This window comes from Haemaphysalis longicornis, unplaced genomic scaffold (assembly GCF_048455015.1).
Source record: "Haemaphysalis longicornis isolate Haplotype H1 unplaced genomic scaffold, Haemaphysalis longicornis Haplotype H1 scaffold_9, whole genome shotgun sequence".
In the NCBI taxonomy this organism is placed as follows: Eukaryota; Metazoa; Arthropoda; class Arachnida; order Ixodida; family Ixodidae; genus Haemaphysalis; species Haemaphysalis longicornis.
The window spans coordinates 119,661,354-119,683,143 of record NW_027526460.1 but is presented as its reverse complement, the minus strand read 5'-3'; the positions used below and the strand labels follow the sequence as shown (position 1 = coordinate 119,683,143).

At 47.6% G+C, this 21,790-nt stretch overlaps 1 pseudogene; it reads left to right on the top strand.

The window, feature by feature from the left end:
* The window catches only part of LOC144153392 (uncharacterized), an 82,875-nt pseudogene extending 69,363 nt beyond the window's left edge, over positions 1-13,512 (top strand).
* The last annotated feature ends 8,278 nt before the right edge of the window (positions 13,513-21,790 follow it).

The following is a 21,790-nucleotide window of genomic DNA, read 5'->3' as shown; positions in this document are numbered from 1 at the left end:
TGTTTGAGCATGATTCGCGCTTTTATTTTCGCCGAAATAAAGAAAACTGTCATCATGGTTACTGTTACATCATAAAGGGGTGTTTATATGTACGCCGACGTTTTAAAGCCCCCATTTAGGACTCCCCAAGAAGCAGGTTGACAGTCCCATAAAATGAGGCAATTATTGTCAGGAATAACATATAATAAATAGCATTGTGCAGGTTCTGGGTAATTTTTTACGTAAACTGCGAAATGAGATTCCCGTACTGGATGTTGGATAAAATAGAGATACTCAATATTTTTAGTTTTTGTGTCTTCGGGGTGAAGTAGGAATGCTGAGAACAAATTTTTTATTGTTTACAAGGCTTTGTGTATTGCTTTGTGAATCGGTAAATATATTTATCCAGGGTAGGCTGTCCCGTAATATGTGTAAGCGTTTTTGTTTGTGTATTATTAAAATTTCAATTCTGTTGGGCGTGTCCGGCGTGATACCTCATTGTTTCTACTTGCAACACAAGTGCTACTGTGGAATTTAACTTTTTACGCTTAGCTGAATGTGCCTTCCATAAACAGCCAGGCTAGAACTGTTACACCTTATCTTGATTTCGTCGACGGTGACAGCCTTCCGTAAAAAGCCCAAAAAATTGTACTGGAAATTTTTTTTATTTAAAATGTCAACATAACAAAAATCACTAAAGTACGTCATACCTTCGTTAAAATGCTTCCGATAAAAAAACTCGTACTCTAACATGGAAATTCTGTTCATTCGGAGCAAATGCATTATATTTTAGAGATTCCTTTTTGAGTGAATGCCCAGTAAAATTTCAGGGAAGAATATTGTGCTTTGAGCCTTATAAAAGTGAAAAGAGCGACATCAAGAAGTAAATGTGGACAAATATACCCGTACAGTATATTGTGTGAATACAAAATCGCCGTTTTTGCTATGCTGCTCCCGATTGTCTACCAAGGTATTGTCCTAACTGCAAATGTTCTGGCAAAAACAGTAATTGCCGGTTGACTCCCTTGTTCAACACATTACACAGGTCGCGTGTGAGTTCAATTTGCTTTGTAGCTGCTAACCACGAATGTCTCGCTTGGTTATTGAGCATATGAATGACAATTGCCTCTTTCTGGATTGCCGCTCGCTGGCAGGAGCCCTGTTCTCTATATCAGGCTCGTTAGGGATTGCTTCAAAGCCCTCTTCAGTATCTTTTTTTCCAGTCTCCTAGGATATCCGCCTTGGGCTGTTTTCTTCAGATAGGTAGTTCAACGCGAAGATTTGTTTTGTGAATGAAGATTTTGTGAGATCTGCTCTTGCGAAAATCATATTGGCCCCTGGATCGTTTTGTGGCAGAAACTTTGGTTAGTAGTAGCCGCCATGAAGACATCTTTAAACTTCGGTCTGATTGCGTTTTCCTGATTTTGGATATGACGTCTGTCGTGAAAGCAACTGGCACCGTCTGCATGTTTCTGCCTACAAGCATGGTCTTGGGTTGCTCTGCGTTGTATGTGCTTGTGAACGAACTTCAACAGGCAAAAGACGTCGTCTAACATTCTGATTTTTAGGCCATGTTCTGTGTTTGCTTGCAGCTTCACTAGTTTTCAAGGTGAGGCCATCATTTGTTGGAAATTTACGGGGCATTTTAGGATCTCTGATTTATAATTTTCAGTTAATTTTTAACTACTTGCTCCACTACGGCCTTTATGAGCTTTTTTTCTTAGTAAAAGTGCAGGCTTGAAGTAATGAGTGACGTCAACAATTATTTAGTTATGACGTCTCTTGATTTGGTGAAATTATAGGTTATGCAAGTGTCAGGGAATGGGGAACGTTTTTGAACTTCGTGCAGCCTGCACCCTTCTCACCAAACCTTGACTTGCATGCTGGTACCTTAGGACTGCTTATGGACCTAATAAACTTTATTCAGCATCGCCGTATAAATTTGTAACTATGCGTACCTCAAACAGAAGAAAAACAAGGAGAGGATCCTATCCTAAGCCGATAGCCATTGATAGCCAAGTACCTTTGCTGTGTCAAGGTAAAAAGCTCTTGTTTTTTGTATATTTCAAGTGTGCTAGAAAAGAACCGACATTGTTCTAGCAGTAATAAGGACGACCACAGAGCGTTGAACATCAGACCTTATTATGGGTTTTTAAATACTTGTCTAATTTGTCAAGCAACTCGGTTTCTTCGATTTTGTTTGTGGAGGATGATGTCGGCACTAGTTATCTCGGGCATTTGCTTTTCGCTACGGCCGATAGGTCTGTTTTGAACACTTCAATGGTTTTACCTTGGATTGTGTTGTTAAAACACATTTCGTTTTAAAATTACGCGGTAATCGCATTCGTTATATGTGCCACCATTTTAATTTAAACCGCCTGCGGTCTGTAAAACGTTTATTTATAACTACTTAGAGGCGCTTTGTGGAAATCCACTACAGCCTGCTTTCATGGTGACCATTTCATATACCTCGTCCCATTTTTGCAAAATGTGGGTAACACAGCTCCACTGGCCAACTGTTTGAATATATTGTTTCCGATAAGTCAACTCACGTATGTGTTGTTTGAGGAATTGGTTTTCATTTCTCACAGTCTCTCTCGGAGCTAGTTTTTTCGTGTGCAACAGTTCTACGCTGTTCTTTAAGTGTCCCTAGGGCAAATTGGAACAATCTGGTGTTCATTTTGTATTCATGATGAATTGAGCTCCCTGGAGCGCACGAACGGAGTGTGGCCGTTTTTGCCTGCTGCGGATGTGAAAAATACCGCCGCATAACCTGGGTAAACATTCCTTTTCCTTGACAGCCCCAGATAGGGCAGTAAAATTTGGAAGAGAGAGGTCACAAATCTGCAACATTTGTTAGTCACCGCCTTGAACATTCCAGTGCTAGTGATAGGAGCAGCGACCGTCTACGCTGCCGGAAGCCGTGATTTTGGCGGGAAGCAAAGTCGGCATGGCTCCACTGGGTTACCGCCGTGACGTATGACGATGGATCCCCACAGATGGTTCGCGTGAGTATACTTTAAAAAAGCGAGCAAATTGGGATTTCTCTACACTGGCTGGTGGTTATAGGCTAAGCTGACTCTAGCTGTTTCACGCGCTAGTTTTTGACATGGCCAGGGTGAGTTTCCGACAGATGATTCGCCGTAATTACAATTTATTATTGCATAGGAATATTTTCCGAGTACCGCCACAGGCAGGGCAGTGTAACGCCCTGAATTTCTACAAAAGTGCAGATATCGCGGATTTCACCTGTAATAGCTATAAATGGCATAAATAGAGATAACTGGTGGCAGAAAATTTTGAAAAACCAGAAAGTAGGAAAAACAAAAAAAAAGAGAAAATGGCGATACGTGTAACGCCCTGCATTTCCACAATAAAGCAGATTTCACGAAAGTTCCACCTGCAATCGTTATAATAGCGTAAATGCAGATGAATGGTCGAACAAAATCTTCAAAAAATAAATAATAAGAATGTATGAAATAATTACGGAAGCTGGCGAACTCTGTAACGCCCTGCATTTCCACACCACATTTCGGGAAAGTTCCAAACGTAAATGAAGATAATTGTCGGACGAAATTTTTAAAACCTAAAAATAAGACAAATACTACAAAATTTTGAAGAATATACCGAAAAAATTACCGAATAGTATTTCCACAATTATGCAGATTTTGCGAAAGTTCCACTGCAATCAATATAATAGTGCAAATGGAGATAATTGGTCGAAGGAAATTTTTAGAAACTAGAAAAATTAGAACAATATAACAATTACGGAGACTGGCGAACCGCGTAACGACCTGCATTTCCACAATAATGCAGATTTCAGGAAAGTTCCAAATGTAATCGGTGTAATGACGTGAATAAAAATAATAGGTTGGACGAAATTTCGAGAAACTATAAAATTTAAAAAAAATATTAAAAAATTACGGGAAATGTCAGAACGTATACCACATGGTATTTCCACAATATTGCAGATTTCGGCATATTTTCACCTTTGATCATTATAATAGCGTAAATGGAGACAATTGGTCAAACCAAATTCTGAAAAAAGCTGATAAGAAAAGGAAAAATATAAATTATTTACGGGAAATGACGAACCGTGTAACGCCCTGCATTTCCACAGTAATGACGTTTTCGCGAAAGTTTCACCTGTGATCGTTAAAATAGAGTCAGCTCGACAAACGGAACGGTGCTGCCACCGACCAGGTGGTTGCGCTGCGATAGTGTTGAGATCGGTCTCGGCGCGTCGTCTGCTCCTCCTTCCTTGCTACTCTCGGCGCTTTCTACACCACACGTACCGTCACTTGCGCCAGTACTGCTACAACGCCCTTCTACACACTGCGCCACACTGTGCTTTCTACACCACCCATACAGACGGTCGGAACGGCGAGCAAGTGGTACGGGTATTTACCGACGCCAGACTTTGTTGTCGACCTTCACGAGTGGGGTGACGGCGAGCAAGTAGTACAGTGATTTTACGACTAACACGACTTGACGCCCGTCTTAATTGCTCTTGGCAACATTAGATGTGCGCATAAAAATGCAAAAAACGACCGCTAGATTTGCAGAATGGGCAGAAACCAAGTTGACAACAATGGAGCTCGAGGTAGGGGGTGATTTAACGACTATTTACACGCCTGCCCATTTTCGTGACTTTCCTCACACTTGTGTTTTCCCGACTGTTACGTTTTATTTTCCTGTCCGGTGAAAAATGTTTAACGGGGTTCCAGTGTATTTCATGTTCTTCCCAGCGAAACTGTTGTATGCCTAAATGAAACCGTCTTGCGTTGGCTCCATTTTTTTCGTATCGCGCAATCCTTGTCTCAGTCACTTAATTGTATACTACACCCTGTCGTCGAACCATGAATGGCATTCTAACTTGTTTAGATCGTTTCATCACTGAAACGTGTTTGCCTGAAACCATCCTGCATGTGCGATGTCAACGGAGCACTCCCATGGAACAAAATTTCAGTACGTTTCTTCAAACAGGCGGGGAATACTGGATATCCGTAGGAGAGGACGCGCTTATAATTGAAATACAAAAAAAAGGTTTGTACTCACACGATCAATTCCTGTTGGTTTTCGGGCTAAAGAAATAATGTTGACCGTGTGTTCTTTGAAGTTGCAATGAAGGGATACTTGTGTAAGGAAATAGAAAATCTCCACTTTATTCTTTAGATTTTACGACCACGTGAAGGAAACATCAGTCTAGTAAATGTAAGGTGCCTCCAATATAATATCAGGTCGGGCTTTAACAAAAGGAAAATATATTCTACCCTGGAGCTATTGTTTAGCATTACGTTTTTAGAGGTCGCACAGATAATCCAAGCAAGCTTTGAACAAAGGCTTTGTTAGAGGTAGCCTTTCGCAGGCAGTATAACGGGGTGCCCACGGTGCTGGACGAGTGATTCAAGGTTTCGTCCAGGGCACATCTTCCTCATAGCAGGTTCAATGACTAAGCGGAGTGGGCTAACAGCTTGCTGTCGAACACGAGAGCTCTACGAGCACCGCACGGGCATTTCCGTAAAAAACATTTAGTGCATCAAATATCTAGCAGACCGGAACCTAACTTATAGATACCTGCTGCGCTGTAACTGGCGCTAAAACACCCAAATGCATTTTATGCGTATGTTTACTCCCCTCTAGAGACCCATCTTAAGCACACAGTTCGCATTTTGACGGCATTTGGAGCACACGGAAAGTAATCCTCGGTGACCTTTTGAGGCTCGTACCCTGAGCCTATTATCTACAACAAACTAACACACGATTCGATTTAAGCTGGGATGCTATGCAATACACTCACAACAGACATATTTAGTTAGGCGTCCTTTGCGTTAGCGTGTTGTGCGGCCGAAAGCGGAGCGCGCGCTCGTCGTGACGCTCCCTTGGGTAGATTTATAGTGTGTTTCATGTGGCGATAAGCCAATGATTGCGGCGGGACAAATTCAACCCACTACGATTTACCCAAATTTGAATTTTTAGATGCGAACGCATCTCATTCACTCGCCTTGTCCCTGCATCCACCTCTCCTCTCCGATAGCGAACACTCTCGCGAGGGGCATTGGATTCGATTGGATTGGCTTGGCTTGGCTTGGCTTGGCTTGACTTGACTTGAATTTGGATTGGATTGGATTAAAGTGGATTGTGTTGGATTGTGTTGCGTCATAGCCGCGGCAGACGCACAGGCGGCGGCACGTCCCCTCACGGTTATGCGCGCTATAAAACACGGTGCTTGCGCCACTCCGCTCCATCGTTCCAGAGCCGTTCCTCCGCTGTCCAACGCTGCAACGTGAACCCCCTATGCGTCGCATCTACACAGGGGTTCCCGCGAGGGGAGGTGAAAGTTTTTACGTGACTCTTCAAGCCAAGTTCACCTGTACCTGGTCCGTGAATTTGTGTTATTTTGAGAAAGGTGCCTTAGCTTTGGTTTCCATGGTAAGATTCTAGACAATGTCATGAAGTGTCCCTCCTAAGTTGATTCCGTCTTAGTGGAGGATACCGCATGCGCGTGATTATTGTTATGCTCAACCCCGCACCACCAATTTTTTGAAGCAACCAAAAACGTTTAACATACTCATTTCATTCAGCTCCGAAATGAGGGAGAAATATAGGAGACATCCTGAGCATGGCATGCCACACCCTTAAATAAAAACGCAGTTTAGCCGACACGGAAACTTGGCGATGCAACTCCCTCGGGTGTCGCAAATCAGACAATTATACGGCGCATTCCTATCGCAAACCTCCTCTGATTAGTGGAGTGCAAGTACAAACCATTTGTGTTGCACACGGGTAGCGCACAGCTCACGGCTCGCACCCGAGATTGCGACAACGGCATAGTTGAAAATTATTTTACGTTATGTCTTAAGGTACGCGGAACGTACCCCGGCGCCAGCGACCAAAGATACGTCGGACGTACGCCGACCCCAGCGACTAAACATACGCCGCACGCACGCCGATCCCAGCATCTAAAGGTACGTTGAAAGTACCCGATACCGAAGAAAGTTACGGCAGACGCAACTGGGGAATGCCAGTAAAGGGCCGTTGGGTGCACCCTTGGGGTGTTCAGTATCACGCTATCAATTATTGCACGTTGCAACGTGCTTTTGCATGCGTATGCTGACTTCTTGGGTGTCCATTACGCCGCGAGCATGTAGGGCTTCGTCGTCTTCGTAGTGGCGAGGTACCACCTCGTACGGCGAAACCGAAATCTTGGGTGCGATGTCCCGTCCCCGTTTTATTTATCTTTTTTCTAGCATTTTTTTTGCGGAAACAACCGCTTTACCTGTTACATTGCCAGGCATTTTTGCATTATTTTTTGAATATGAACTTTCCGCAGCGCCAGCCGTCGTTAGCAGAAGTTTTCTCCCGCTCACCGCGCGAACCTTCGGCAAGCAGTTGCTGATTTGTCAGTACCGGGGCTTAGCCCAACTAGAGGCAATAAAAAAATAAATGAAAGAAAAAGAAACGCTGTTGCTCTGTTGCCATAATGGTGTCTTGCGACGCAACGTGGAACAAAGGGGGGTTTTGGTGGTGGCGGCAAAACCAGGGCATATCGTAGTACGCTAGTCAGTGGCAATCTTTTCATGCTGTCCTTCCCCACGTGACACCAGTCAAAATGAAAGTTCGGGACAACTTTATGATGTTTCGCGAACTGGAATCTGAACTTAAGCAGTACAGCAAAGAGAAGCTGGTGCAGTTATACATTCGCGACTGTAGCGGCCTCACTCCAGCAAATGCTAAAGTGAAGCGCTTCTTGAATGATCGCCTCGAGAAGTATCAAGAGAACTACTGCTGCATACAAGAAGGCAAGTCGTTCAACAGCCATAGCAAATGCCATAGCCGATCGACCATAGCCGCCATAACAGCCATAGCCGATCGACCTTCGTCAACAGCGCGTTCTGTTGTTTCATCGTGAAATTCGGTTCATTTGTGTCTTCAGATGCCCTAAACGCATTTACCTAATCACTTTCAGCACCTTTGAATTTAGATGCTCGGCATGCATTAAGTGCAGGGCCTCTGATGATGGCAACCTCATTTAGGTAATTGAAATGAACGAGACTCACAATCATTAAACACCTAAACTGTGGATCTGATGTACACGTTCAAAGTATCGGATACGGCAATAGCCGTCGGCCCGAGAAAGATCCTGTTTTTTCTTGCATTTCACGAAATGTTGCGACTGCTTTTTCTAGGAAGCTTTATAAGGCCGGAGCAATTCCGTACAGGGCACCGCTGATCTGCCGCACTCGCGCGGTGATAGTGAGTCGTCTCGCGTCGAGCGGCCTGGGCTCCGTTCTCGCTTGCGCTCTGCCGCTGGCGCGTCGACTATGAAGGCAGGCGGCTTGACATTGGCGTACTGGCTCGTTGATATAGTCTTGCGTCAGTGGGCCTCGTTGCAGATGCCGCTGCGAGAGAGCGAGTACAGCATCATTGCCCAGTGCTTGTCTTCGTTGCGGGGCAGGTCTATGTGAGGGGAGCTGTGTTGCGCACTGCACGGAATAGTTGCAGCTCTAAAACGCTCCATAAAAAAAGCAGTCGTAACATGAAGCAAAATGTGCGAAAAACGAGTTGGCAGCACTGTTTGATAGCGCTAGCGAGGACACTGTCATGAGCTGGCCTAATGGAAGCTACAATTTTTTCAGCTCAATTTTTGTGTATACCGCCTTGAGCTGCACTTATGGTATATATGACACGGACAAACAATCACAAGGACAATAAAGTCTGGTTGGAAAAAACCTATTGAATGTTATGCATGCTGATTTTTCTGCCTCTGCTTCTTTGGCTCAATGTGTGAGCTTCGTATGTTATAAAAATTAAGCTAAATTTCAAATTATATAAATGTACACCGGCCTGAGAGTTTTATCCCGATAGCATGAAAGGCACCATCCGTTTTGCAACGAGACCATAATTATACCTTTTCACAGAACTGCTGATAGAACTGATCTATTCAGTGGTTGAATTGCACATGTAGTTAGAATTGAGAAGCGATGAATGACCTATTTCACTGCAGGCACTCCAGTGCCTTCTGCCACAAACTAGGACAGTAAGAGACCCAGTGTTGAAGAAGGAAGCCACATGGCTCTTGGCTTTCCACGCGAACACAAAATTGGTCAAGAAGGGTCTACAAGTAAAACCGGAAAAACTTGCCTTGCTCAAGCACACGAGCAACGCTGCTTCTCCCCTAAGACCCCAGACAAGAAACGACCTCCTGAACGCAGCAGCTATCCTGTACAACGTGCATGGTAAGTGCATATTCTGATAATCTGAGTTCTCAAATACATGTTTGAGTTCTCGGAGAAGAATACTGAAAACCTGTATGTATGCCAAGGTAAATTAAATAGTGCAGACCACCTTATGAGAAGAATGTTCAGTGTATTGCCATAGCGCAAATTTGCTAGTTGTATGTGCACCAGGCCGGCGATACGTGTCGATGCATCACAGTGCCATGCGGTATTGGGCTGCCCCTGAAATCTAATGTTCCTTGCCTGTTCGAACTCCTACAGGAAAAGATTGTCAGCTTTAGACAATTTAAGCAGTCCTTAACCTCCTAGCGGCGCCTCACTGCGTGCTGGGTACTGGGTACATAGCTTGCATGTGCAACACACGGCACAGGCTTAGAACATGAAATTTGTTTTATTGGTACAGACTACCACATCTTTATGATGTAGAAAATATTCCGAGGAATACTGCTTTCCATCCAGTCTATGCGTTCAAACATGGATCTCTTCCCTGAATTCTTGGGAATCGACGCCACCTATAAGCTCCTGGTAATTCGTACAACAGTGTATGTGATGCACGTGGACGATAGAAACGGAGACACACAGACTGCGTGCGTGGCTGGACAAGTGAATGAGTGAGCGCGGAGCCTCAAATGGATACCTGATAAGTTCAAGGAGCTGCACCCGTCCTGGAAAAAAGTAAGAACCATACCATACTGGCGGACAAGAACCATTTGGGGCGGGAACTTCTCAAGCAGAGCTTCACAGATGCGAAAGTCCTCACCTGGGTGTTTCTCACATTGAAGATGTTTCGCCTAGAAACAGCCTGCGACAATATGGATATATCTCATCAAGAAAGACACCAAGCCCTGCCGTGGCGCTGCTCCAGAAAATGTACTCTCCCGCTCAAATGAAGCATTCGAGGAGCTACAACAGGACTTTGACAGAACTTTTGTTATCCTTTTAGCTCCAATTACGAAAAAGCGGGCGCCCCATTAGAAAAAAATTGCACACCGGGCCGTAGTTTACGTCAGAAATCTGTAATAACGCAACGAACGACCAAACCGAACGCCTGAACTCAAAATTAAAGAGTGTGGTGCAATTGTAGTTGGTCCTTCTTTCATGCGAATCGTTAAAATACGAAAGCGATATCTGCCTTCACAGGAACATTTGAATGTTTATTATGCATCGATATGAACTTGCACATCTCTATTAATATTTCACCACTATGGCACCATTGGGCGCATGAACATTACAAACTGGAATACACGAGCCGGAGCATTGTGTAAACCCGATTGAAACCCATGCGCTCGAAACCATGCGAATGAAGCCGAACGGGTTGTCAGTGAATCGTTTGGTGAAGTCAAGATCGGCTACAGCGAAAGGAGCATGATTTTCAGACGGCCGCATTCTTTTGGGCCTGCTTGGTGAACGACGTCCCGCTGGCGACTGACGTCCAGCTGGCAGGTCGCTTGAGCAAATGTGCGAACACATTGGTGCTGCGCCGTGGCGTGCACGCCAGACGCTCTTGTTGCGACGAGCTGAGCTTGTGAAACGCGGCAGTGGCGTTCCACAAGCTGAGCGGTATTCCACAAAGGCGGCTGACGGAAACACAGCATCTTCCGCTGCTAAACGCTGCCCTTTCGAGGCGCCAACTATAGGCGCTCATTTGCGTCATGACGCACTACTTCGCTTCACCTCTCCAAGACGGCAGCACCATCTGAATGGAGAAGTTCCAGGGAAGAAATAAGGGGCGTTCATACAGATATCCGGGCATGACTTCATGGCTCAGTGGGCAGAACGATTCACACTTCACGTTGCGGCCAGAGTGATCGCGGGCTCGGATCATAGCGCGTCCACACCAATGAAACTTTTTGGTGGCATCATTTCCGTGAAGGATAAGACGTCAGTGAGTTTTGTGTACCTCGGCATAAAGTAATTTCGTCTTAAAAAGAACAGCCCTCTTGAAGAGTTTGCGTGTTAGCTGCTCACAGTACTCAACGCCCTGAGTGATGAGCGTGCGTGACCAGAGGAAACTGACAAGCATAGCTAAGCGACCTTGCAAACCATCTTATAGATCTGAAAAAAATTAGCCGTGGCTTAGCTCGGCTATGCAAGGATATACGTGGCGTGAGTTAAGGTTCAGCTGGTTATTCTTAGCTTTAATGGCTGTCTAGGATTAGCTTGATTATAATGCTTACTGCTGCTTCAATGATACGCACACGGTATACGCATTATGTGACACATGTATACTTATCAAGCGGATCCGCCCCCGCGTCACCAATCTTCCCAGAGCTAAGCTGGTTCCACAGCCGCACGCCGGCGTTGCTGCGACGCACGAGCCGTCGGTTCCACACCCGGCCACCCCTCGCCTGATCATCAAGTGAACCAGGCCGCCACGTGCTGAACAGAGGTCGGCGAAAACGGTGGATGTGTGGGTTGTGTTTCCACAGGCACATGCCGGGGTTGCTGCGACGCATCAGCCATCAGTTTCACACCCGGCCACCCCTCGCATGATCATCAAGTGGACCGGGCCGCCACGTGCCGCGCTTGCGCAGTACGGCTCTCCAAGAACCACGCGAAACTGCTCAACCTCGGCCACTGTACCTCACGCTAAAAGAATCTCGTACAGTGGAACCCCGCTAGTACGTCCCCCGTACTTGTGAGGACGCGCTTCTTATGACGGATCACCGCGGTGCCGGCAAACTCCACATTGAAACCATGCATTAAAAACCTTGATGATATGACGCTCGGGTGTACCTGGTCTGGTTCTTACGACGGTTCTTGCACAGATAAACCGGCATTTCTCCAATATTTTACACCACTTCACGCCCTCGAGGCGACCTTCATTCTTAACCTCCGTTGATGCTGCTTGATGTGCAAAGGGAAGGCGAGACCACTTGCTGAAAAAACGCAAGCAAGCTGGCGGGCACTTGTGAGCGGGAGTCAACCTTTGACATCCCTACGTGGCAGCAGTACGCCAACTCGCCAACCGTGAGAAGCCATAGTTCAGGTTTAAGGCGGCTGGCTGACCGTGAATTTGACGCTCCCATCAAGCCGCCGTCGAATGCGAAAACACTACTCCGACTACAACGCAACGCCAAGACAATGACTCAACAGCCACTTTGCTCGGCCTCTTGATCCGAGGTTCTTCCTTTCACCACGCTCTCTTCCCCTCTCTCTGCTGTCTGCCTATCAGTGTTCTTCAAAGCGGCGTTGTTGTCATTATCACTCTTCTACTTTCCTTGCAAGGGTGCCCACATTAACGCGCGTCCACCGCAAGGGTGGAGACACGCATACGTTGGCACCGCCGTTTTGGGTTACTCGCCGGCCGCTCCAGCAAGTCACTCTGCCAAGATCGCGCTATTTTGGCCGCAACACGGTTTACTCATGAAGTTTGAGTATTCCACATATTTCGCAATTTGATCAAATAGCGACGGCATGGGACCGTTCAGAGGGTGTCTCCGCCCTGTACGGGCAGTCCGCTTTTCTTCATCCCTGCCTTGTGCTATACTTCGTTGCGCTTAGCCTTGGCAGTTTTGTAGACCACTCGCGTGCAAGCCGTGGAGCAGACGGCCTAGCTCGGACGCCGTAAAGAGGTTGATGGCATAACATAGGCGTTTCTTTTTTTTGCAAACTTGGGACATAAGAAATATTTTCGCGAATTCCGCGAGAAAGGACTAAATATACTCGTTTAAATGAGTTCTTAGCCCACCTGTCGCGTGAGACCATCAACTAGGGCGGCATTTGCCCGCACCGTGGTCGTACAACGCCCCGGTCATACGACGCTTTCTCGCGGTCTCTTGAAAGTCGTATTATCGGGGTGCCACTGTACCAGCAATCGTTGGCTCCTTATGCCTTCAAGTTTGTAACAGGACAGATTCACCTGTCAACCACGCACGTTGCAATCTGCCATCAAGCACATATGTCCACTGTCAAGTCGCCCTCTGGCAATACGACGACGCCAACAACCAACTGCAGTTGTTCCTCCTGAAACGCCATCTTACTGCCATGCAGCTATGTCTTTGCAGTTCGGCATACACTGAAAATGAGTCTTCTTGAGGCTACGCTCTTTCTAAGAGGGTGCTCTAAGAAGTACTACTATGTACATCAAAGATCCTTTCTTTGGCAAGAAAACAACAGAACTTAGTACTCAATTTCAGAGCACGCAGCAAGGCCTAGGAGGTCAATGTCTGAGCATAAAAAAATACAAGGAGGTTTTTCCTACGTGCAAGTACTTAGCCCAAATGTTCCAGAAGAAACAAGTTAGCGGTACCAGGCGCGTTTATCCGTTTTGCTGGTACTATGTAAGGCATGAGGGAGGAGCGCGATAATAAAGTGGAGTTGTTGCACCAAGGGGCCACCTCCCCTCCATCAATCGAACAAGGTCTACACCCCGAAGTAGAATGTACAACCGTCCCCACGTTTATCAAATGAGTACGAGCAGGTGTACAAGATGCTTCAAAGAGAAGAAAAGAGGCTGCAGTCAGATGGAAAAAAAGAAATGCTCATGTTTTCTACAGCCATGCTGGTATGACACCGCTTAAGACCCCGTCTGAGAAGAGGAAAGCACAGAGGGCGCACTTCACAGGTGCTTGCGGGACTCTCGATAAAACGAAAGAAGGGCTGCTACTGAAAAATACCTTTCCCTCTACGAGCAGCACTGAGCCCTCAGACAATCTGCTTGAATGGCTCGGAAAAAACTGAAACTGCCAACCAAGGTGACGCCTCGGGGTCGACCCAAAGGAGCACAAAATACTGTTATTGGGCTTTCACGACGGCGGTAGGGACCCCGCCAATGTGGCAGGGAACAAGGAACAAAACTGCAGCCATCCTGTGACCTACCTCCAAACGAGTAGGAAGTCAGATTCTTTCCTTGACTAATTCCTCAACGGCTGCTAAATGAAGTTCGACAAGGGAAAATGCTTCTTGGTGAGTTTTTGAAATATGTCGGTTTAACTTTTTGCACCCTCACTGATTCGTTTACCTTTGTTAACGGGCGCCACAGGGCTTTCTAACGTTGCCCATTTGTGGTTGCAACCCTAGCTGCATGTGTTAAGCACAGCAGGATATGAACATTAGAATCGTGCAGCCTATTACGCTGTTAATAAAAACTTCTGTCATTTTAAAATATATTTAGGTAATAATACTACTGGTTTCTCTCTATTCTCTGCTCAGTGGCTACCCTCATCAGAAAGCTATAGAAACTGGAAGCCCTGACAAATTTCAAACAGAGAAGTTTGTGAAATTATGGCCATATAAGATGTTTCTGTCGAGAAGATTATAACCTTTTTGAAACTGCTACGATATGTATAATTTGGAAAAATTGATTGATTGTAGAGTTTAACGCTCCGACGCAACGCAGACGATGAGGCGCGCCGTACTGGAGCACTCCGGATTAATTTTGACCACCTGGGGATCTTTAACGTGCGCCAAAATATCGTACACACGGCCGTTTTTGATTTTCGCCTCCATCAGAAAAGTGGCCGCCGCGGCGGGAGTCGAACCCGCGTGCTCGTGCTCAGCAGCGCAACGCCTTAGCCACTGAGGCACCGCGACCGGTAATTCAGAAAAATAATTAGCCCCTAAATTGTAGGGCTTTACAGTGAAGCTCCGACGCCACTAATTGCCTTCATCCATATTGCTTGCATCGCGTTGTGCATAAAAACAATTTTCGGGCAGGTTAAGCATACCTATTCTGTGTACGTTTCACAGATGAGGAGACAGAGAGAGAGAGAGAGAAAATACATTTATTGAACTTCTAGAGTGCGCCTTGTGGGCCGTTGGGAGTGGCTCCTTATTCACTGGAGCCCATATGACGTCGTACCCGCTTGCACCAGTGCTAGCTGGTTCTCCGGGGAGGAGCTGGACATCAAAATCTCATAGAAATGATAGCGTCAATGATTACAGAAACAATCCTTGATGAGGCCATAGACCTAAGCATCATTCAAAAGTGCTTCTGGGAACATGGTTGGGCTGCTGTACTGGCAACGGCAGAAGTGAAGAGGAAGAGCATAAATTAGAGGCCCAACGAGAGCAGAGACGTGTTGGAAGAGAACCAATGTGCAGCGTGAGCTGTGTTCACGCTGGTTCCACGAAATTTGTGTTTCTTTGCCGAGCCGAAACATGGAACGTTCCTGGTTTTTCCGCTAGTACATTACAGATGTACAACTGTTATAAATTCTCTGTAGGTGCATTGTAATACACTCTTTATTTTTTTGGTGACTAGTTTGCTTTGATTCGGTCCGTAATAAGATGTACTCCCGAGACGAATGGCTATACGCATGGTTAGCGAAGTTACCGAAATTAAGACCATGTTTTATGCATGCTGTGTCCACCGCAAGCTCAAATGTACCACTTCATATCAGCCTATAAAATATTAGATGAAGTGCTTGTTGCAGTGCTTCGTATAAGAAGAGAAGCTAAGCAAATACACACCACTGCAGCGTTGTGAAACTTCTGTAGCTAATGCGAAAATTCCTAGAAATGTAAAACATGAACCGGGTGTCTACAGAAAGAGAAATCAACATTTATTGAACTGTACGAGCTCATTTGTGCGAGTCCTCCTTTGTCCAAAAAGGCTTGCTCCTTCGCTTGCCGGCAGGCCCTGCCAATCAGTCGTTAGTTGCGAGTGCTTAAGCTTGTCAGCGGAGCCTCCCACTGCTCTTGGGTGGGGTTTGGTAAGGGGGTTAGTGATGATGATTCTCAGCACTCCCACACCATATGGTAGAAAGTGTTGTGTTGAGGGCAGTGTTGACAAGCCCATGTGGATTGTGACAATTTATATAAGGTCGTTCGGGGCTTGGACTCTTGGAATGGGGTATCTTACCTTGTCTGAAGGTTTGGATGAAGGGACCCGCTCCTTCCGCTGCAAATCAAACAGGAAAGGTACTACCGCTCCAGTAGCTCTGAACACTTAATAATGGGAAGAGAAAATATTGTTCAATAAAACTGCAGCGGTCTTCTGAATAATCTTGACGACGTGTACGAGATTCTGCGTGCTAATCAGCCAAGTGTAAGTCTGTTAAAGGAACACATTTGAATTCCGTACACACAAGAAAGGACAGGGATGGCTGCACACACTCTTCTGGTGGTGTTGCCATAATCGCCCGGAAATCCTTAGCATGCCACCCTGTCACTCTGAACACTGTCCTTAAGGCTGTAGAAATTTGAAGTGGGGGGTGATCGTGAGGATTTGCCATCATTGTTGGAAAAAGTGGACCACGCGCACGAAGACGTGGAGGAGGAAGAAAAGGGCTGGAGGTGGAACACGGTTCCGGCGGTAGCGGAGACTCGCAGCTGACGAGCTCGCAAGGACCGGGGGGCGGACCCACAGTTCCTGTTATCCCGTTCGAGTAGTTTGAGGCGTGTGAGTCGGGGCCCGCCAACCCGTGTGGGACCCGCAGACGACCAAAGCGTGATCGTGCGACTGGCCGAGGCTCGGGATCACGGCCCAGGGCGGAACCACCGCTGAACCCGCCACGAAGGACGTGGTGCATTTTCTGCCGTCTCGATCGGGCAAAGCTGGCGACAGACGGCCAGCGCTCGACCGTGACTCAGACTGGCGACGACCCGCCATCGACGTCGCCGAACATCCACCGTCGAGGCGGCTGTGAGAACGTTTTTTTCCCTCGATTGAACGCTGGTTAGGGGTATCGGACTCGTGTGTTTTTGCTGTTGTGCTTCACAATTGTACCGCTTTTCCGCTGACTCGTTTTCTGGTGGCGCTGTTAATATAATTTCTTTTCTCTTACCCTCTCGAGTACCGTTCTTACGCGTCTTACACCCAAAAGGCCAAACGAGTCCATCACAATCTGGCGTCCGCGACAGGACTTTGCTCTTAATTCCACCTTAAAGATCCTTGCCTTGTTACCGTGTGTGTGACGGACAAAAATGAAGCTCGAGAAGTTGGTGAGCCTAGGGGAGAAATTTGACCTCTCCGGTACTGAGTTGAAAGAATTTGTTGACAGAGAGCGTGCCAGACTTTGGGAAGAACGCGCAGCGGAACGGGAAGCGAATCACGAAGCTGTAGCTCGCTTAGAAACGGAGCGGTCGGTCCTTGAACTCCAGTTACAAGTACGACAGCTGCAGCCCAACGCTAGCGCAGAGTCAGGCACGTCTGCAGCTACAAGCGTCGCCTATGGGTACGACAGCCCCCACAAGCTGATCCCGATGTTCAATGAAGAGCGCGATGAACTTGACGCTTACATCCAGCGTTTCGAACGCGTGGCAACGAGCCAGAATTGGCCGCGGACAAGTGGGCGTTTTCATTGAACCTGTGCCCCACTGGGGAAGCTTTGAGTGTCGTCGAACGCTTGGCTGCAGATGATTCGCTGAATTATGCTAAGCTGAAGCAGACCCTGCTTCAGCGATTTCGCTACACTGAAGAAGGGTACCGCCCCAAGTTTCGTGGAGCCAAACCAGATAACTCTGAGACAGGCCGCCAATTCGCTGGTCGCTTGTTAGGTTATTTCGATAACTGGCAGGAACTGGCTAAGACCACCAGAACCTACGAGGCTCTCCATGACAAAATAGTCTCGGAGCAGTTTTTGAGCAAGTGTCATGATAAGCTGGCAATTTTCTTGAAGGAAAGGGGCTGTTAAACGTTATACCAGTTAGCCAAGAATGCTGACAACTACCTCGAGGCCCAAGGTCTTACAAACCTAGGGAAACGCCGAGAGGAGAAAGAGTCTGGCAAGCCGCCATTGCCTACAAGAATGCTTGACCTCCAGGATGTCCAAGGAAAGCCGCACTGATTCCTTTGTAAAAAGTGAGGGCACAAGCCAGCCGACTGTTGGTCGAAGACCAGGGCTTCCACTAGCCAAAAAACTGTTTCCTGTTTTAAGTGCCGCAAGACCGGACACAAAGCGGAAACGTGCCCTAACGTCTACTGTGCGAACAAAGCGTCATGTTCGCTGAGCCATTCAACAGAGTGTCGCGATGGTAATAAGGACAAGCTGGCAACCCTTTATGAACAAAAGAACTTGGCCCTCAGCAGAAAAACCTCCCAGGCTTCCAAGGACCGAATGCCTACCGCTAACGGTTGGCTGGAAGGAAGGCGAGTAACCGTGTTACGCGACTCCGGCTGTAACACTGTAATCGTGAACCGTTCTTTGGTTCCCGATTCCAAGCTTACAGGAGTAATGAGCACTGTGAACCTTCTTGACCGCACTGCTCTGTGCCTACCTGAAGCCGAAGTGTATGTTGACTGCCCATTCTTCACCGGCCACTTAACAGCGACCTGCAAGGACAACCCTCTTTACGAGGTGATTTTGGGAAATATCGCTGGCATTCGTGATGCTACAGCGCCAGACGTCATCTGGAAGGGTCAGCAACAACTTCCGTCTCTCCGAAAGGACATTTCTCTTCCAAGCGGAAGTCAAAGTCCAGCAAGGTCAACGACAGTTCACGTAGGATAAGCCAATTTGCGCCACCACCATCCGTCGAGGAGGAGGAGGAATGCGCGAGTGCGGCGAAACGCGTGGACCAGCTACCTGTAGCTTCCATCAGCCCACTCAACATAAGCCCAACGGAGCTCGCTTCGATGCAGAAAGAAGACCGCACGCTTCAGTCTTGCTTCGACTCGGTTGGCAGGAAAATTACAAAGCCCAACGGAGCTCGCTTCGATGCAGAAAGAAGACCGCACGCTTCAGTCTTGCTTCGACTCGGTTGGCAGGAAAATTACCGTGAAGACAGCAGAAACGGACTTCGTCCTCGTGCACGGAATTCTTTTCCGCCGCTGTCGGCTCCCATCGAAGAAGGAGATAGAACAACTAGTCGTCCCTAGCGGTCTCCAGGACTTCGTTTTAAAAATGGCCCACTAAGGGATTCTCTCCGGCCACCAAGGCATCAAAAGGACAACGGATAGGGTGCTGCAGGAGTTTTATTGGCCAGGCGTGCGATCCGATACCACGCGCTTTGTAAGATCCTGTGATGTGTGCCAGAGAACCGTACCGAAGCATCTGGTAGGGCGCGTATTTCTTGGAAGTATGCCGGTCATCGAGACCCCGTTCCAACGGGTAGCGATCGATATTATCGGTCCTCTCTCCCGAATCTCCCAGAAGGGGAATCGGTACGTCATCACAATGGTAGACTTTGCAACACGTTATCCAGACGCAGTTGCTCTACCGAGTAATGAGACGGAGAAGGTGGCCGAAGGGTTGATGGAAATGTTTTCCCGCGTTCGTTTTCCACGAGAAATTGTTAGCGACCGAGGAAAGTCATTTGCATCAGGCCTAATGAAGGAGCTGAGCAGGCTCCTCTCGTTTGCACAGTTGCCCACGACAGCATATCATCCCATGGCCAACGGGCTTGTCGAGAGTTCAACGGCACGCTGAAGCAAATGGCTCGCCGCATGTGCCAGGAGAGCCCTAAAAACTGGGATAGGTACCTGGCGCCGCTACTATTCGCTTACCGCGAAGTGCCTCAAGCCAGCCTGGGTTTCTCACCCTTTGACTTGATCTATGGCCGCTACGTCAGAGGTCCTATGGCCATCTTGAAGGAGTTAAGGACCGGAGAAGGGATCGATCAGGACACAAAGACATCGTACGGTTACGTTGTCGATCTGAGACGACGCCTGGAAGACACCTGTCGCATTGCACACGAACAGCTTAGCAAAGGCAAGGTAGTGCAGAAACGCTACTACGACAGAAGGGCGAAAAGGCATCAACTCAGCCCGGGAGACCAAGTATTGCTCCTTCTCCCGTCCGACACGAACAAGCTCATCCTGACATAGAAGGGGCCCTTCACTGTGCTGGAAAGAAGAAATGATGTCGACTACGTCACCGACTTGGGAACGCGAACCAGCTTGTTCCACATAAACAAGTTAAAAAAGTACGAACCCCGAATTCCATCTGAACAAACACGTCGACAAGCTTCTATAGCCCTCCAAACAAAAGATGCGGGATGGCAACAGCCTTATGAACTTTCTTTTCACCGAACGTATGTCGTGAACCGGCAAAGCTTCTATGCTTCGAACTGGCCCTTTTACTGCACCGATCGGCAGGGTACTCCTGCAGTGCCAGAAAAGAATTGCCCATCTCGTTGCATATGCCAGCGGGCGCCGGTCACCGCATGAGACCGTCTGCGCAACCTTGGTTTAAATTGTAGTGGCGTGTACTGCCCTTGACTTTGTTTTTCCTAACACTACCATAGTGCATTTTTTGCTGTGGACAGAGTGATGTGTGATTTTTTGCTTGGAATTTATCTTTGCCTTTCCTTCATCCACAAGTGTGTGTGTTTTTTTGTACCCGTTACTTTGAACATCGAGCTCGCGTGTGTGCGCGCGCGTTGCGAAAGACATTGAACGCTCCGCATCACGGCCCACGGACAACCTTCGAACAGCCTGAGCAGGTAGTTTGAGCGCAACAACCTCTTGAAGGGGGGGTGATTGTGAGGATTGGCCATCATTGTTGGAAAAAGTGGACCACGCGCTGGCGCACGAAGACGTGGAGGAGGAAGAAAAGGGCTGGAGGTGGAACACGGTTCCGGCGGTAGCGGAGACTCGGAGCTGACGAGCTCGCAAGGACCGGGGGGCGGACCCACAGTTCCTGTGATCCCGTTCGAGTAGTTCGAGGCGTGTGAGTCGGGGCCCGCCAACCGGTGTGGCACCCGCAGACGACCGGGGCGTGATCGTGCGACTGGCCGAGGCTCGGGATCACGGCCCAGGGCGGAACCACCGCTGCACCCGCCACGCAGGACGTGGTGCATCTTCTGCCGTCTCGATCGGGCAAAGCTGGCGACAGACGGCCAGCGCTCGACCGTGACTCAGACTGGCGACGACCCGCCATCGACGTCGCCGAACATCCACCGTCGAGGCGGCTGTGAGGAAGTTTTTTTCCCCTCGATTGAACGCTGGTTAGAGGTATCGGACTCGTGTGTTTTTGCTGTTGTGCTTCACCATTGTACCGCTTTTCCGCTGACTCGTTTTCTGGTGGCGCTGTTAATATACTTTCTTTTCTCTTACCCTCTCGAGTACCGTTCTTACGCGTCGTACACCCACAAGGCCAAACGAGTCTATCACAATGATATTTAATAGGTTGATAACAGTATCCTCTATATACATTCCTCCCAATATTGCACTTTCGAGCTCCGACTTCGAGGCGCTGGTTGACCAGCTGCCCGAACCATACATCCTCACAGGCGACCTTAAAGCACACAATTCTCTTTGGGGGGTCTTCTCGCATGGATGCCCGAGGTCGCCTGATAGAGAAGTTTTTAACATCCTCGGTAGCATGCCTCTTCAACAAGAAACAACCTACATACCATATTATAGGACACAACATGCACTTATTTCTTGACTTGGCTGTTGGCTCCGCAGTTCTCGTCCCTCTTCTCGGGTGGGGCTTGGGCACTATGCCAGAAACCACCCCCCTCATTAACATATGTGGGTGAAGGCCCATGCAGACCATCTTCCCAGAACAGCTTCAATGAAGCAAGCGCTAACTGGAATACATTTATAGAGAAACGAAACTACACTACACAACCATAAGACACCTAAATATTGAATACGTTTCCCAAATACTCACTGTGCACATCCTCAATGCCACCTAAAAGTTCATTCCCCATGCCTCTGGTGCCCTGCGCAATCAGAGGAG